Source organism: Pan paniscus, chromosome 11, assembly GCF_029289425.2.
Source record: "Pan paniscus chromosome 11, NHGRI_mPanPan1-v2.0_pri, whole genome shotgun sequence".
NCBI classification, from domain to species: Eukaryota; Metazoa; Chordata; class Mammalia; order Primates; family Hominidae; genus Pan; species Pan paniscus.
Window position 1 is genome coordinate 32,270,378 of NC_073260.2, and position 19,186 is coordinate 32,289,563.

At 43.4% G+C, this 19,186-nt stretch overlaps 1 pseudogene; it reads right to left on the bottom strand.

The window, feature by feature from the left end:
* Nucleotides 1-15,148: 15,148 nt before the first annotated feature.
* LOC100992952 (methylthioribulose-1-phosphate dehydratase-like) lies at nucleotides 15,149-16,227 on the bottom strand (annotated as a pseudogene).
* Between the last annotated feature and the right edge of the window lie 2,959 nt (nucleotides 16,228-19,186).

Consider the following 19,186-nt stretch of genomic DNA (forward strand, 5'->3'; position numbering starts at 1 on the left):
GAAACCCATTATGTCTTACAATCAGTTGCTGTCTTGCAATCACAGAAATGACATATTTGATGCCCTACTGCAGTGGTCTCCAACATTTTTGGCACCAGGGACCAGTTTCACGGAAGACAATTTTTCAGTGGGGTTTGGGGGATGATCTTGGGATGAAACCTTTCCACCTCACATCATCGGGCATTAGTAAGATTCTCGTAATGAGCAGGCAACGTAGATCCCTCGCATGTGCAGTTCGCACTCCTATGAGAATGTACTGCTGCTGCCCATCTGACAGGAGGTGGAGCTCAGGCGGTAATGCTGGCTCGCTTGCCACTCACGTCCTGCTGTACAGCCCAGTTCCTAACAGGCTGTGGACTGGTACCGGTCCGTGGCCTGGGGGTCAGGGACCCCTGCCCTACAGAGCATCCAGAGTAATTTTCTATCCTTGTGGAAACTGAGAGCAAGAAAGAAGGAAGTCCAGCACTTTTATTGTTTGCTGCTGTGTTGGCGACTGGCACAGAGACACTGAGCACACAGATGTCGGGTAGCTGTCACATGAGTCTTGGTGCCCTTTAAACTATGGTGAGAGCCCTCTGGCACTTTATATGAGGGCAGTTCTGCGGGAGAAAGCCTGGGATCCAGGCAGTTGACGAGGGCCACTGAAATACACAGGAAGGCGGCCCTAGAATGTCAACCCCTGAGGACAGGGACCTGCTTTTCTGGTTCACCTTTGAATCCCCAGTATCCAGAATGGTGCTTGGTACACAACAGGCGCTCAAGAAATGCATATTGAATGAATACGTGTAAAATGTAAGTGCCTAGAGAAAAAGCCAGGAGGTGAATATAACACACATGTTTTGGCAATGGGGCCTTGATTTTCTTTTTTTCTCTATCTTTGGATTTTCTCAGTTTCTATAATAAGCAGGTATTACAGTCACAATGCAGACAAGTGAAATACGCTTCTAAAAAAGCTACAGTTCAAATGTGACCTGGCCACTTGCTGGCTGTGTGACCTTGGGTAAGTCACTTCTGTCTGCATCTGTTTCCCTGTCTGTAATAATACCTACCTGATTTGGTTGTTGTGAGGATTAAATGACACCAGTGCTAGGGACATAAAAAGGACTCAATGTCGACTATTCTTTTGTTGTTTGCATACTAATCATGTTTTGATATTTTAGTGGATACCTCAAGACTCGACCTGAAGGCTTCAAGGAAAGTGACAGTTATGGGATGGAAAAAAATAGGGGTTGGAACTGGTTGACCTGCCACTTACGGGCCAAGTGACCTCATGCAGGGTTACAGTCTTCTCTGTGCCAGTGTCCTTTTTGCCCCACAGAGACTTTTCTGTGAATCTAAATGAGGTGATGATGTAAGGTGCCCTCCAGGTGTGAGTCATTATTTTTATTACCTAGAAGGTTAAAAAAAAAGAATAGGACTCTCCAGGCCTTTCTCCTGTCCCTAATGGGGTTACTGCCCTCCTTTGGTTTGAACAGAGAGTTCCTTGTCCCTGAAAGTCCCCAAGGCCTGGTCACGGGGCAGTGCCCACAGCCAAGGGTGGCTTTTCTGCCAGGGCTTGCGAGGCTCCTGCCTCCAGATAACTCCGGGCCTCCCCGTCTCCTGCCCCAGTGCTTCCCACACAGCTGCGGCCTCATTATCCAGGGTGACAGTGAGCAGCTGAAAGGAGCTTAGCCAGGGGTAAGCTTTCAAGTGTTCATAATAAAGCTTCAAAGTTCACACCTTCATTAAGATGTGAAGAGGCAGGTCCTCCCCCACTTCTCCTGGGGCTATTGTTGCCTCCCCATCTGGCTGCAGATTCAAAAGACAAGTGGGATTGGTTTTCTTTGTCCAGACAGCTCTCCTAACCAGAAAGGCTAGACCTGTTTGTTAAGAAAGCTTCTATCCTGCAGCTCCTTAAGACCTGCTGTGAAGGTGTCACAGACGCTGGGGAATTGGGGCATTTCTCAGGGCTGGAAGGGCTGTCTCTGAGAGGCAAGACTGGGCTTGTTCAGTGGGGTCTCAAGGGAGTAGACCTGGGGCTAAGGAGGTGGAAGGAAAGGCAGGTCAGTTTTAGACTACCAGAAGGAAGAGCTCCCGAACAGGCGGGGACGTGCAAAGGCAGACCTTGGTGCTTGGGGCCGTCACGTGCTCCCTGTCAGTGAGGCCTGTATGCTGCAGAGGACACCCGAGCAGTGGACGTGATGTTGGACAGGCAGATATTTCAGGCCCCTTCCAGCCCTGTCACGCTGGGTTCTCTTAAATCCGTGACCCATGCTTCTGCATAATCATCTACAATTTAGTTTTTCCTTTGAATTGCTTTTGTCCCCCAGACAGTCTTCATGGGTGAACGTTTGGCTCCCCCTTGCCTTTTCTGTTTTTTTTTTGAGACAAAGTGCAGCAGTGCCATCTCGGCTTACTGCAACTTCCACCTCTTGATGAGGCTCAAGTGATTCTCCCGGCCTCATCCTTCCCAGTAGCTGGGACTACAGGCTTGTGCCACCACGCCTGGCTAATTTTTGTATTTTTAGTAGAGACGGGGTGTCACCATGTTGTCCAGCCAGTCTCGACTCTTGGCCTCAAGCAATCCATCTGCCTATGCCTCCCAAAGTTCTGGGATTACAGGTGTGAGCCACCAAGCCCAGCCACCTTTTCTGTTTTCTTTTATTCATTTGAGAGTAAAGCTATCCAGACATCTTGGAGCATCCTTTGATACTGAGAAATTGTTTGCTTGCATTGGCTAAACGTGCAGGTTCTAAGGGACCCCTTTCCTCTACACTCCCTGCTCCAGGACAGGGCAGAACTCTCAGAAGTCCCAGTCACCAGCTGAAGCTGAGACAGTACGAATGTGTTCTCATAGGTAGGAGACAGCCTCAAAAAGAGGCCTCTCTTCTGTCTCCTAAGAAAGGATACAGAGGGAATTTTCTGTGAGGGTGCACACCCTTCCGACGGTCCTCTTGTTTTAATGATGAGCCGTGAAGCAGGAGGGTAGTTTTTAGGTGAGACAACAGGTGAATTGGAATGAGTGATTGCAGATGAGCAAGTTTCATGGCACATTTTTTTTTTTCTATTGAACAGAAAGAGGAGGCTGAAAAGGAAAACCTGTGGTGTACTGCAAAAATAGTGGGCTTTGCAAACAGGCCTGGGTTTGGGTCACGGCTCTGCCACTTAATAGTTGGGGGCTTTGGGTGTGGCACCTCCATGCTCTGAGCCTCAGTTTCTTCCAGTTTCACAGGGCAAACAATACCCACTCTGCTGGGTGCTTGTAAGGTTGGATGTGAAATACCCATGGAAAGCATTGGAGGCCCTTATTAAGTGTAAATTCCCTCTCCCCTATCATTATATTCAATAGTCGGTCTTTGGAAAATTGAGTTATTGATTGGTCTCTTGATAAAAGATTATTCTATAGTATAATTATTTCTATTTTTAACTGTTCATGAATATGATTGAGACTGTTTCTTTGTCTTTTAGGTATCTTTCCTGCAGACATATTGATGTGTACTGCATTGTGTGAACAAGGAAGTTGGTTGTAGCAGTGTTTGTAGTAGCCAAAAATAAGAGCTGGCCTATCTATTCCTTCCACACTGCATTAAAGAAAGTTCAATTGCATCTGTACCAAGAAGTACCAGGCAGCCACTAAAAAGAACATAGTTCTAGGTGAACTGAGAAGCAAAGATCCATAAAGTGTATTGCTAAGAGTAAGTTGCAGCACAAGACATAGTGTGACACCATTCTTTCAAAGGGAATTTGTATGTATCTCTCTACAAAGTACGTGTCAGTGCAAAGAAAGGGTCTTCAAGGAAACATTAGATAGTAGTGTCTGGTGGGGATGTGGAGTGGCGTTGGCATGTGTGAAAAGGGGAAGGAATTTTGTTACTCTGTATACAACTGGGTTGGAATATTTTACAATGAGAATGTATTCACATCTTACTAGAGTCATATTTTAAAAGATAAATCAAGATTGTACCTTTTGCTGCCACTCAAAAGGTTCCACCCATACTAGTGAAAAGCAGTTCTTTCAATCAAATTAAGCAAACAGCTCTTTTCCTTCCCTTTCAAGGAGTCAAGATTGCCAGGATGAGGGGCTCAGAGGGAAGCCATCTACTGGTATAGGGAGCTGGGCTGTGTGGAGTGAGATGGACAGAATTTAGGACACTGCCACGCTAGACAAATGTGGGAAGAACACTTCTTCATTCATTCTTTCATGCAATAGATACTTATTCAGGGCCTGCGACCTATTAGGCACTGTTCTAGGTGCTGAGGATAACAGGACAGAAGCAAGTCCTTGTCCTAACAAAAGTTGCATTTCATTGGGGGAGTTAGATATGAAACTAACACATGCAAACATGACGTCAATGTTCTGCAAAGACAAATAAAATAGGATAACGGGATGAAGAGGGAAAGAGTTGAGGTGCGGATGGGGCTGGCATGCTGGGAAGCAGGGCTTTGAAATAACATAGTTGGGGAGACCTTTCTGAAGAGGCTGAGTGAAGACCTGCATGATATAAAATAAGGGAGTGGCTCCCACATCAAAGCAGAAGCCTTGGAGTGGGACAAGCATGGTGTGGTCATGAAACTGCAAGAAGCTTCTGAACAGCGGAAGGCAGGTCACCGGGCAGGGGCCTTTTAGGGCATAGCAGGGACTTGAGATTATTTTGCACACACAGTGAGAAGCCATTAGAGGGTTTTGAGGGAAGGATGCTGTGATGGCTACATTTTGGAAAAGGCCATTCTGACTGCTTTGAGGGAAAAGAGGCTGTGGGAATGCGGCATCGTAAGTCCCCAAATTAGCTGCATAGCTATTGCAATTTTCCAAGAGAGCCATGATGATGGCTTGGGCTGCAGTGATCATGGGGGAGGTGGAGAGAAATGGTTGGAAGCATGGTGTATGTAGAAGGTAGAGCTAACAGGATTTTTTCTGCAGGTTATGGGAGAAAGAGAGGAGTTGAGGATGACATGTCTGGGAAACTCCAGGCAAATGTGCACTTTCATGATCAGAAGAACATTGTTAATAACAAGCCCTCCAGGGAAGCTTTACAATTTACTGTGAGGTTCAACATCCATTTTCTGACTTTATCTTCTAAGGTTAAAAAAAAAAACCTGTTGTCCCTATTTGACAGAGGAAGACATTGAGGCTTCAACAGGAGATGTGACTTGCCGAAGGTCCAGACCTGCAGCCTAGAGGAATCATGTTTTGATCCTCTGAAGTCCTGTGCTCAGGATGAGTTCTGTCCATGGTCTTCACCAGGGATGGCTTCTACGTTAGCAAGTTGTGTGAAGTGGCCTCCAGGAGGCTCTCTATGGAAGATATCTGTGAGCCACATGAGTGAAGGAGGAGGTGGCGGTGAAGGAGGAAGGCGCTTTGCAGCAAATGAGATTTCAGCACCCATTGTTAGGTTCCTTTCAAATGATGGTGAAAAACAGCTCATGCTACAGCAGCCTGGCTGGGCCATCAGAAACAGGTAGTGGCTGCTGAAATCTCCACAGGATAAGGCAGAGAGTGACTCCCTGCAACCCCCAGCACCACAGTGCCAGCCACAGTGGGTTGCTTTTTAGAGAGCTGACCCAAGTAACCTTAAGCCAGTCTTCAGCTCCTTCCATTGCCTCCTTTTCCTTATCTCCTCTTCATTCCTGAACCCACTGCCTCCTGGCTCCTGCCTCAGTTATTCCAACAAAAAAATTCTGACTCTCTCCTAGCCCAAACCAGTGAGAGTTCTTCTCTCTCCTTACCTGCCTACCTCCCTGCAGTATTTGATGCTAGTCATCCTCCCTCCTTCTTGTCACTGTCTCCTTCCTTGGGCTCTGTGCTGCTTCCTGCTTCTATTTCTCCTCCCACACCAATGTCTTTGTGTTCTTCCTCTGCCTTGGAGCCTCCTTCTTCCACTCACAGTGCCTCGTCAAACACCAGTCTACCCAAGATTTCCTTCCCTCCCCCTTCCCTGACTTCCTTGAGGCTCCTCTTCCCTTCTCTTCCCCACCTGTACTGCCCACTGAGCTCACCAGCTCTACACTTTCAGCTCTTCCTTTTATAGAAATATTCCCAATCTATGTCTCCAGCTCTGAGTTTGTGAACTTCCTTATCTCCATTTGCTGCCTGGACCTCCGAACTCCCAGGCAGAGATAAAAGTCTCGAAAGCAGCTGGGGTACCCAGGAAATGAGTGGAGAAGAGGTCTGTTTGACCTGGACTGGGGGTAATAAGACTAGAAAGGGTAGGTTGAGACCAGATTAGGTTAGTGGTCCTGAAAGCTATGGTAAAAGAATTTCAAGCATCTTGAATGCAGGATAACAAACAGAAGTTTCTAGGCCCAGAGAAATGGAATGATTGTGTTTTGGAAGGATTGCTCAGCAGCCTTGTGGCAGGTGGACTAGACTGGATTTTACTGGTTCAAGAGAGAAGGGGAGGAAGCCTGAGGAGTGACTAGTTTAGGAAGACATAAACAAACAAAGAAGCCAACTTCTGAGTATAGAGGGTAGGATTTGAGTGAGAATGGAAGAAAATGGTGAGAAGGGAGGAAGGTTTCAAGCTTGTCTTATAGCAGACTCGGTCACAGCTGTGCTGTCTCTCTCCCCAAGGCAGGATGTATTATATATCTTGCTTAGGTTTTTCTTCCTAAAGCCTAGCCCGGTGCTAATTTTTATGGTTCTATGAACGAGACAAGATATTTTTCTGTGTGAGACCAAATAGACTCATTAATGCTTTGCTCTAACCAACTGGGCAAATCCGCATGCTTTTCATTGCTTCTGACAGCGTCAGGTTATTGGTTTGTTTACAGGCCAGCCCAGGGCTTTATATAGTCTACATCACACTCAAACTCACATAATTGTATTTGATTCTTACAGTCAAGCAGTCAAGCAGATATTGCAATTGCCATTTTGCAGATGAAGAAAATGAAGGTCAGAGAGAAGTGACATGCCTGGGGTCACACAGTCATCAGTAGCAGAGTCTTTTGAACCCTATCTTTTGACTCTTTGACCAGTGCTTCCATCAAGCCATGGTAACTGACTGATTAAACCCATCAGGGTGTCTGAAATCTTCAGCACTAAAGGCATAGAAGCTTTGTAGTAGACATGAGCTGTTTTGCCTATTCAGTTTACAAATGTCTTTTTTTTTTTAATTTGTTCCTTATTAGTGAAGATAATGTTAGCTGCTATAACAAATTCGCAAAATGTATAATGTTTTCAACATGATAGAATATTCACAATGGATGTTTGGTGGGCAGTTTTCCTCCACGTGGTAAAGATTTAGGGACCTAGACTTCTTTTCGATTTTGTGTTTCTGCTATCTTTTATTCACAGCTTGCAAAGTTTGATGGGCCTAGAGGCAATACATATTACTTTTCCTCACCTTCCACTCATTGGACCCCAGTTACATGGTCACACGTGTCAAGAGGCTAGGAACTATCATTAGAATGTGTAGTTAGGAAGAAGAGAAACAGACTTGGGAAAGAGTGAGCCATTCATCATCATAGGTGAGCTGCTGCTCCCTGTAGCTCAGCCCACCAGCCCAGTTGGAGTTGCCTGACTCCTACCCTCCACCCCTCATCTAAGATGTGGGATGACACAGCCCTGGCCCATCAGCTTATTTCATGCCCTGCATGTGGTGATTGGTTCAGGTTCTGACACATGACCTAGGCTGGTTCAATGAGACTCAATCCGAGGACTTCATTGAAACTTTTGGCAAAGAGAAGCTCTCTTTCCACCAAGGTTGCTGAGCTGTAGAGATATGAACCAGTGAGCGGCCATTTTGTCAGCATGATAGAAGTGGCTTGAGAATGAAGGTGACAAGTAAGAAAGCAGAGCTGAGAGATACAGATACATTGCAACGATATCCTTTGAGTATCTATATTCACGCATGTCTGATCAGTCCTACCTCAGAATTTTTCAGCTAAGATAATGAGTGGATCATTTAAAAAGGATTCTTTTTCTTGAGCCTAGTTTAAATTGAGATTCTGTTACTTATAAAGCAAGAAGCCTAATAAAGCAAGAGGCTCATAGAGGCCCATTTGTAAAACTTTTGGACAACCTTCCATCTCTTCCCTCTATCCTCAAACCCAAGGGCTCTCTCCTCACCCTGCTCTCCTCTGTTAGAACACTCTGTCTGCTGCTGAGTGAATGGGCCCTCTGAGATGGGCCTGCCTTTGAGTTATCCCATCTCCATATGGCTGGACTACTCATTTTCTTACTTGTCTTTAAAAAACCATGGGAAATGCTTTGAATCAAATACACCATTTGTTGTCTTCCTAAAGAGGTCAGAATTATTTAGAATCACATTTTTTTAAATACCCTACTGAAATTATAGCAGAAAAACACTTATAAAAGGATGCAAACTCAGTAGAGGGTGTTGGTTTTACATTGGTTTCCCATATGAATGTACCAGTTTTGAATCCTGTAAGGAAAAACTCATCTAAAAATCAATTACACAAGAGTGTTTTAAAGGTCAGAGTATGGCGTCCATTCACAAAGTTTTCACTGGTACAAAAACATGGCAAAAATCTGGTAGAGTTTAGTGGACGTGTAGCATCACATTCATGAAAACACACACTTTAAGATATTGAGAGAGACAGTAACATTACTATTAAGGAAGTTCAAAGAAAATGTATTGAAGTCCTAGGGCCATTGGAAGTTCTGTTGAAGAGGTGGCAGGAGCTAGGAGATTGCTCAGTTTTGGTTTTCACTGCTGGGGAGGACTGTAGGAACCCAGAGAGACTTTAGAAACCAATGCTTCACCCTCTTTCACAGTAAGCTCCAGCCACACTGCAGGCGGAACAGATCCTCACACATCTCACACTCTCAAGCTTCCTGAACCCTGCACATATAAGGTACTTCTCACACTTCTTCACTTAGAAAATGTTATTTGAGTTGTCTCAAACATGACCACTTCAGTGATACTTTCTAGAGAAGAGTTAATCACCCTCTTTTCTGTGTTCCATAGTGCTTGCACACACTTCCATGTCGGAATTGATAACATTGTCTATTTTTGTTAATGGCTTCCTCATTTGTCTCCCTGGCTTAACTGTGAGTTTTTTTGAAAGCAGAGACTATCGCTCACCCATCTTTGTAGTTCCAGTAAATTTAGGCTAGAGCTTGGCATATACTCAATGTGTAAAAATGTAAAATAAATCGAAAAGAAGCCATAAATCTTATAAAATTACACATGAAGATTTATGGGAGAGAGAAAGAAGTTTGCTTAGCTCCTAGAAGAACACAAATAACAGAATGGTCATTCAAAGAGATGGTGCTAAATGTTGTTCTGGACAGGTCAAATAAACTTTGTGCATGCTGCAGTCTGTGTCTGACTTAATTATTTTTTCTCAGTCACATGGGAATAACTGCAACAGCTCTAATGAGTACTTTGAAATGAAGTGACCTGATTTCCCCACTTGCTTTATATAGACTGGTCCTTACTTGGTTAATACTAGGGTGGCCACTCTGCCTGGAAGAGGTCAAGTTCACACCTGTTGTTCCTGGTAGCTATTTACAGTGCCCCAGTTACATCTCAAAAGTGTCTCAATGTGGATGTAAATTCTTTGGGCATTCTATTAATGGAGAACTCTGTTGGTCTGAGATATCAAAGATAGAATTGGACTAAGAGACAGCTGCTTCTTAGTTGGAGACCTTGACTCTAGCCATTCTCCGTGTCTTAACCATCAAGGAGGAAAATGTCACTCCTGGTGCCCTTCTGTGGCTTTCTGCATGGAAAAATGGGAGTTTACTTTCTTTCTCTATTAATGTATGGTAAAAATGTAGTTGATGTTCTTTATTATTATTTTAATCTTTAGAACCACCCTGCAGTAGATATTAGTAAGTATTTTATAAAGAAGCTGGGGCCCAGAGAACTTAAGTAAATTGCTCAAGAGCACACGGCAAATAAGGATTAGGGTCAAACAGTCTCATTTGTCTGACTCCAAGCTCATACTCCTTCTGCTTTGCAGCGTTGCTAATAATTTAGCAAACTGCTTTTATACCCAAATTCCCTTATTTTGGAGCTAATTTTCTCCTGTCTAAATTATTAAGTAATGATGTAATTCTCTCCGTACCAAAGAAGATCCTGCTTGGCATCTGTTTGTGGTAAAAGATCACTCTGGTCTGTGAAGTTCAGTCTGTAGATTCATGCGTAGTTTCTGATAGGAAATGAGGATTAGGTTTGTGCGAACAAGTGTCTCTGTTGTAATTAATCCCAGCAATGGTCTTTTGACTTAGGAACCATTAATAAATAATTAGATAGGTATGACTGGAAAACATTTTAATTATTTATACTAGGGACAAACAGGAGAGTTAGAAGTGGGGAAAGGAATTAGATAGCAGAGCTAATAAAACTTTGCCTTGTGATTATTTCAGCATTGAAGATCACAGTATTGATTGCAATAGCAAAAATTTGGAAACCACCTACAATCTGGCCTATGTCCACACAATGAAATACTATGCAGCTGTGTAATAAGCGATTATAGGTACTTATCTATATGGAATGACAGATCTAAAACATCAAGTATCTCTGCTGTCAAAATTATGAGGTTTCTTCTCCCCACTTATGATTTATATGTATTTTCCAAGTTTTTTTATCACTAACATAAATTACGTGTATAATTTTTAAGCTAAAAATGAAGGATTTAAGAGAATAGAAAACGCAAATTTCTCTCTGATCACTATCAAAAGGCTGTATGTTATTCAGTATCAACAAAGAAGGAAATCCTGCCACATGCTACAGCATGGCTCAATCTTGAGGACATTATGCTAAGTGAAATGGGCCAGTCACAGAAGGACAAACACTGCCTAATTGCACTTATATGAGGGATCTAAAATAGTTAAACGCATAGAAACAGAGTCAAGTGGTGGTTGCCAAAGACTGGGGCAGGGGAAGATGAGTTTTTGTTTAATGGGTATAAAATTTCAGTTATGCAAGATGATTAAGTTCTAGAGATCTGCAGTATAGCATTGCACCTATAGTTAACGTTGCTGTATTTAAAATTTGTTAAGAGGGTAGATCTGAAGTTAAGTGTTCTTATTACATACAAAGAAAACTTTAAAGGCTGTATGTGTCCTGCAAGGCAATTTCCTGGTGCTGAGTCCTTCACCATTATCTGCAGGGAGTTTCCCGAGTTTCCCTTCTGAGGACAGGGCAATATACGGTTCAGGTACTGAATGCCTTTTGTGTGCTGGAAACTGTGCTACAGGTTTTCCCCTGGGAGATCTTTTTAACTCCTCCTATCAACCCTGTAAAATGACATTATTATTCCCATTTTGCAGATGAGAAACTGATTTTGAGGGTCCTGAAATTTGTGATGGGGAACCTGGAACGCGTGGCCTCTGAGTCACCACGGTAGGAAAGAGAAAACTGAGGAAGGCACCACAGCCCCAAGCTGCCTCAGCTCAGACTGGGACATGTGACTTCTGTTCACAGTCTATTGGCCAGAACTAAATGCACCTGTCCAAGCGGTCACAAAAAAGGCTGAGAGACCAAGGGGAGCCCACGGACAATCAGTGCCAAGGCGTGTTCCATGGGTGAGTGTTTCCTTCTGTCCTACTTCTGAAGGTATTTTTTGGGAACTAAATTCATGCTCTTTGGTTCTAGGCAAGTAGAATCAGTCCTTCACAGCTTTTATTTTACCCTGCATATGAGGAGAAAATATAAGTGACTTATTCTGATCATTTTACACACTTACATTGCCAGTGGAAAAAATTCAGAATTAAATCAATACCAGTATCACATTTTGGGAAACTAATTAATTGGATTGAATGTCTCTTGAAAAAAAGAAGTATCTTAATCTGATATGTGTACATATATTTCATGTTTGTATCATATCATAGATAATTAGAACTGAAATTACCCTAGCATTTGTTTGCTTTTGGATTCTCATCTCAGCTTCTTCCACAAGGATTTCAAGCAGCACCTTAGAAAAAATTACAGAATACTGCAACAATCAGTTCTTCCTGCTTCCCGTCTCCCACCTGCCAATCCATTCTCTACCCTGACACCGAAGAGATCTTTTAAATGCAACTCTGATCAAGCACCTTGTACTTAAAAATAAAACAGAAACTTTCTAAGACTTTAGTCTGTCCCCTCAAAATCCCTGTTTTGGCCGTACAGCCTAACCTACCGTTCCAGCCTGTGATAGCTGTGTTTTGTGTCAACCCAGCTAAGCTAGAGGTGGGCTTTTCAGACTTTCCTTCCCTGTATAATTCTGGGTCAAGGTTGACTGCAGATAAATTTGCTGCAAGGGAGACTAAGGTGGGACTCATAATATTAAAAGATTTCTAATGAAAAGCTATAGGATGAGAGAACATGAGCATGTCAGACGTCCACTATTAGCGTGAACAGAGTATAAGCGATGTGCCAGGTGCCAGTCCAAAAACCCTTACACGTATTGCAGTGAGCCACTGAGTGAAGCCTTATTGTTATTCCCATTTTACAGATGTGGAAACTGAGATTTTCTCCCTTATCTGAAATCACCCACTATATGAGAGAGTCAGCATTTGAACCCAGACTTTGGGACTCCACAGCCATGCTTTTTGTCTTAATTATGATTGTATGCTACAGAAGATCCAACAGTTTCTGTGAAATTTTAATTCTCTCTGAAAGAGACACAGAAAGAGCCATCTCTTTTTATATGAATATGATAGCAGGAATTTTCAGTCCTCTCTTTACTAGCCTGGGATAAAGACAAACCCCAAAGAGGACGGAGATGATAGAAACTCAAACAAATGAATTATAGTGTGACTGTGCTTGCACATGTGGGTGACCAACATTTCTGTGGCACTCTCCAGTTAGCAAGAGCTGTCCTTGAGGTCAAAGGATCCCATTAGCTGTGCCACCATACAGTCAGGATGGGAGAGGTTTTACTGTGGGAACAATGACCCCCTAACTCTTAAAACAAAAGAAGTTCATTCCTTGCTCATCTGATAGGCCCCTTGTAAGCTGGCTGTGGCTCTGCTGCAAATTGTCTCTACTCCAAGATGATCTGGAGCTCTGCTAGTCCCTGCAGTAGAAGTAATGAGCAAGGCGGAATGTGCTCTGGCTCCTGAAGATCCCACCTGGCAGTGACATGTCACTTCTGCTTGCATCTCATTGGCCAAAGCAAGATGCATGGCTACATATGAGTCCACGGCATGAGGAAGTATAATTCTCTCTCTGGAAGGGCCACTATTGTGGGTGTGTAGTCAACCAGTTTACCATGGAGATATTGATTCTTTAGCCACGGGGTCGATGAACAGAGGCTGGGTGGTCAGAACTCTCTAGAGGTCATTTTTTGGTCACAAATAATCTTTTATATTTACTCCCAATATTGTCTTTTTCTGCACCATGAAAGAAGATCAACTGGGAATTGTGACTCTGATTGCCTCACCTGCTTCTCATAAGAATTAGAGAACCATGACACCATTGGTTTGAGGCCAAATCTAGTCAGAAATACAAAGACAGAAGCAGAATTTGGGATTTTAGTCTTCATACCCAAGGTTCTGTGGCTTTAATAAGAGATATATGGAGTAGTTGGTGGAATCTGTGGCCTAGACAGCTGGAGCTCCTGGCCCTTTAGTTCACCCATGCCCCCACACCTCTTCTTCTGGCTCAGGAAGAGCTAACTAGCTGTTGACAGGTTAGTAGTGGCCACAGAGGCTCAGTGATAACCAGGGAGAGTGTTGAGCACATATACACTCCAGACTGTATTTTTTCTTCTTATTAAGGCTCTGAAGACAAGAACATGACAACATTTTGGCAGCTGGGACTGTAGCCATGTGTGAGGAGAAAGTGATTTGCATGAGCAATGCAAAACCACCTGGTTTATTGCAACTGATTCTGAACAAGTTAAATGAATCAAATTCCCAGTTGGATACTGAAGGAGCTAACTTACATACACACACAGCCCTTGCAAAAAGAAAAAAGAAAAAAAAACCTAAGAAACAGCACTCCAATGTTACACAAACGCACTACTAAGGAACCTTTGCCCTGTTGCTCTTACCACCCCACATCCCATCCCCACCCACCTCCACCCACGCTCCCCTTGTCTCTTTCCTAGCGAGCCTGTGTGAATCCTCTTACCTTGACAGGTTTATGGTTGGGATTTGTCTCTCCAACTCCACCCCTCCACAGATACCCTCCAGAAGGGTGACCCCAGTGATACAAAAGAGCTGGAGGAGTGGGATTGTTTGTTCACCCACCAGCAATCAGAACTCCCCACAAGCCTGCCTAACTGAAGATTCTTGGGTTCTAACCTGGACGCATTACCAAACTCCCTGCTGAGTCTCCCGCATGCTGGTTTCAAAACCGCTGCCTTAGACTCTCAAATGCTGCTTATGGCATCTGTCAGGCCCTCACATCCCCTCCCAGGGCCCTGCTTTCTCCTCCAGGTACTAAAGCAAAGACATATTTCAGTAATGCGTGATTCTTTTTTTTTTTTTTTTGCCAGATGAGCCATTATCAGGTTGTGTACAGGCTGGTACAGGCTGGGAAAGATAAGGCGGTGTGTCCGAGTATTGGAAAAGGGGGCACATGGTAGAAGAAGTCATAAAGAAGACAGTGTGGTATAGGGAGAGAGCACTAAGAGACTGAAAACCTGATGTCAAGGCTGACTCCAGCTACTAATCTTGGTAATATCGAGTTGACTTGAGCTGTCCCCCTTCACTCATTCATCGAGCCAACATATATTAAGTGCCTACCATTTGCCAGCATGACACTGGCTGCTAAGGGAAAGAGTAGTTGTGGTAGCCAGCTTTCCAGATGGCCCACAATGATCCCTGTTTCCTGACATTCACATCCATGTGTGATCCCCTCCCACAATGAATGGGGCTGACCTGTGTAACCAATAGGATAGTGCAGAAATCATAGTGTGTGACTTCCGTGACTGGGTCATAAATGACACTGTGGTTTCTGCCTTGCTTTCTCTTGCAATGCTTACTCCAGGAGAAGCCAGCTTCCATGTTGTGCAGATGCTCAAGCAGTGCTTGGAGAGGCCCCTTGTGGAAAGGAGCCGAGGCCTCTGCTGACAACCAGCACCAGGTGAGTGAGCCTTTTTGGATCCTTCCACCCCAGCTGTGCCTTTGGATAACTGCGTCCCAGCTGACATCTTCCTTGATGTTAAGAGACTCCAATCCAAAGCCATCCAGAAAAGCTGCTTCTAAATTCCTGACTCACAGAAACTGTGAGATAATAAATGTTTATTATCATTATTATTATTTTTTGAAATTTTCCAATGAATTTTATTATCACCAGCATCTTTAAAAATTAAGAGGAATTCTCTGAGAGTATATATAAAAAAGAAATTAAAGGCAAATATTTTGCTGTTAAGGATTTAAAAATAAACAGAAACATAGAGTATAAAATTTTCATTTCACTGTCCCCTCATTTAAAATTATAAGAATATAAGCAAATAGCATCCAATGTCAGAAGAGATTCAGGGTGCCCATTTGCAGTATTTAATGGCAAATTAGTAGCGTCATGAAAAATTTCAATTCATTTAAAAAAATAGCTTTCATTTAAATAATAATTATGTTTAACTTTATCTCTGTATATAATTAGACTTTCTTTTGGCTTAGACAATTCCATTTTCTCCAACTGGGAGCTGTGAAGGATCAAGTCCTACTTTCTTCATTGATACGGCAATATCAAATAAATAGTCATAACACTCACACATGGTTTTGGCCTTCTCCCATGTTTCCCCCCACACATATACTCCATGACGTCTGACCAGTACTGCACAGGAGTCTGGGTATTCATTCATTGCATGAGCCATTCTATCTTTGAGGTCTTTCTCCTCAGGTGTATTCTCAATAATGGGTGCCACTAACATATCATCATATCTATAATACCCTCCAGAAGTACATTTCTTTATTCCTTTGATCATCTCTTGATGTGTAAGTTTAAACTCCCATCCTGGAAAGAGAAGGGTGGCCATCACAGAAGCTTTAGAGTGGGTATGAATCACCGCACCTGCTCCTCTCATTGTGTAAGCATTCATGAGAAGAGGAGTACACTGGCTTTATTTTAGCTTCTTAGATGGCGAAGGTCCACTTATGTCCTTTTCATTTATATCACAAACAAACATGTCTTCAGGCTGAATTCATTCCTTTTGCACTTCTGAAGGAGCAATGTAGATTTCACCGCCATGCCTCAAGCTAATTCCTCCTCCAGTCCCAGTGACCCAGCGCAAATGGTAAAACTGTTTGCAAAGTTCTGGGATCAGGTATCTTGGATGCTCCTTGTCCTGCGCTCCGCATCTCGGGGAACAACAGTCTCCCTCCTAGGCGTCACAGCCAGACATGGCCCAGACCAGGGACCCACACGGCCTCCAATCTCTGCACGGCTTTGCGCGCGGTGCTCAGCCTGGGATGAGGCAGCCAAATGTTTATTATTTTGAGCTATTCTGTATTGGGGTAATTTGTTAAGCAGTAGCAGATAACTAATACAGTAATGAATGAGGCATATAAGATTCCTACTCTACCCTTATGGAGACTATCAGTCTAGCAGTGTAGGAAGGGGAGGAAGGATAGATAAAAATAATTAAATCTAATAAATAAATAAACAAGTATAAATTGTGGTAAGTGCTGTGAAAGAAACAAGCAGGATGCTGAGCTAAGACAAAATATATGCTGGGTAAGCTCATTTAGATAGGGTGGGCAACGGATGCCCCAAGGAACCCCTTAAGCAGACTCTGAAAAGTGAAAGAGCTTGGAGGAGCCACCTGCACCCAGATACAGAAGCTCCATTCTAAGGATGACAGAGACTGCCTGCCTTCCCTTCACCACTCATCTGTGACTAATTTTCATTATTTACACTATTTTATTTACAATAAAATTTAACAGACCAGAAGGGGTGGCTCACTCCTGTAATTCCAGCACTTTGGGAGGCCAAGATGGGGGGATCACTTGAGGTGGGGAGTTCAAGACCAGCCTGGGCAACATGGTGAGACACCCCACCCCCCTCACCGTCTCCACAAAAAATTAAAAAATTGGCCGGGTCTCATGTCATGCACCTGTTGTCCTAGCTATTCAGGAGGCTGAAGTGGGAGGATCTCTTGAGCCCAGGAGTCCAAGGTTATAGTGAGCTATGTACGGGGAAAAAAAGTCTTTATGGACTGAAATGTAGCAGATATCACCTGTGCATTCTGCTTCATTCCTTTAAGATGTGTTTCATCGTCACTGGAGCTACATACCATCTTCCAGTTTCTAATCCAGTCTCTTCTTGTTACTCTTCATCATGTATGTGAAGTAGGCCAGGGTCTCCTTTTCATTCCCTGGTATGTTCCTGAAGTGTCAGCTGACAGTGTCTGTTAACTGCACCTTATTGAGGCCTGGCCTGGTCTGCAAATTGTGGTGCCATGTATAACAAGGTAGAGAAATAAACTTCTACCTGATATTTGGGAGTCTCTTGATTGTATAACTTAGCTGATCCTCTACCCAACACAGAGGGACCAGTGCCTCCATGTGGGGTCTTGGAGGCCATGGCTTGGGGCTGGCTCTTTATTCTAACATCAGTGGGGAAATCATTGGATGGTTTTAGGCAGCAAAGCAAAGTGATCTCATTTGTTCTTTAAAATGTTCACTCTGGTTATTCCATGGGTTTGTGCTAAGTCTCAGGTTTCTAATTTATAAAACAGGAGTCTGAGACAGAATTTTCCACCCTGCTTATCCCCACAAAAGTCTCTCCTTTCCAGGCTAAACATTCCAGTTCTTTTAACCAACCTTTACGCAGTTTGGCCTCTTCATGATCTTTGTTATTCTCTGCAAAATTGACATGTGGTCATGTCCTCTGGATTTGGGGTACTTCAAACTCCAGCCCAATGCTCTATCCATGGTATGTCCAACGTTGGGCAGAGCAAGGCTGCCAGCCCTCTTGTGAGATCATTTTTGACATGTGTTAACATTTCCGATTTCATTGCAAAATCTCTTTGCTGCTAACCCTGAAGGTGAATTGTATGAAATCATTCTTTGCTACTGTGGAACTGTTTCCCTCTATCAGGCATTCTGTCTACAGTTGGCAACATTAGGACAGAAACACCAGGGGTCCATGCATGACATTGCTTCTGAGATGAGCTTGGGCAGGAGATGGCCTAATTGGGATTTAGGTATCACCCTTGTGAGAGTGTCAAGTTCTTTTGAAAAGTGGCTACACTGACAATCTTTACATTTAGAAACACTGAAGACTTAAATCTTAGTTCCAAAGTAAGTCATCTGAGAATGATGCTGCAGATGGGTCTGAAACCTGATGGGTAGTTCTCATACAAAGGATCAGCTCTGCCTGGAGTTCAGATAAAAGATCACACTAGCTAATTTAGATACAAATGATAACTTTCCAACTGGGGTAACAGATAAGTGCTTCCAGAAACAGCTTCTTTAGGCAACGAAGCCACAAATGGCTGCCTTCAGAGAGAAGGGAGAAATGGTAGAAGACAGAGAAGAATTTAGGTCAGCCAGAATGGGGGCCCAAAAAAGTCAAGTTCAGAAATAATTTAGCAGATAGGGATCCAAAGAATATGTGGTTTGCCTGACAAATGACATTCACTTTGAAAGTGAAAATGAAATTGGAGAAAGCAAAATTGCTGCATAATAGGTCCCGGAGATTGAAAAGATTCTAGAGGAGAAAGGAGCTGTAAAGCCTTCCTAGTTAAGCACAGAATTGGAATGTATGAATTTTGGTCCATCAAGAGTCAGGTGAAGATCACACAGATAATGGCTTAATCCCAACCAGCTCCAAAATGACATTCATTAACAGAGCATCTCAAGCTCTTGACAAGCGTGCCTGACCAGGCTCACGCTGCCTTCTCTCAGCATCGCTCATCCTGGGTAGAACTCTCTAACACAATAAGACCACATAATTTTACAGTTAAGCCTAGGAAAGACGGAAAAAGACTTTTACCCTGACTGTCAAGGGGCCCAGAAAGAGCTAAGGAGGCGTAGGATGGGGGAAAGATGGTGTGCGTCGAAACTGAAGAAGCACTCTGGGGCTGGCAGAGTCTCACCCGCGCAAAATAATGATCCTTGGCCACCTCGCAAAAGGCACATGGACTTCTGCCTAGGGACATCTGGGCTTCATTCCTGCTCTAATGAACGACTCTCTGTGAGATTGTTAGACTACTCACTTCATCTCTGTGAGACTCATTTTATTCACTCCCAGGAGAAGTATAATCATATCTATTGACTTCTTTCTACCTCAGAGAGAAAAAGTTTACACAGTGCTTTCATCAGCATCAGCTTCTCATTTAACCCTCACAATAATTCTGT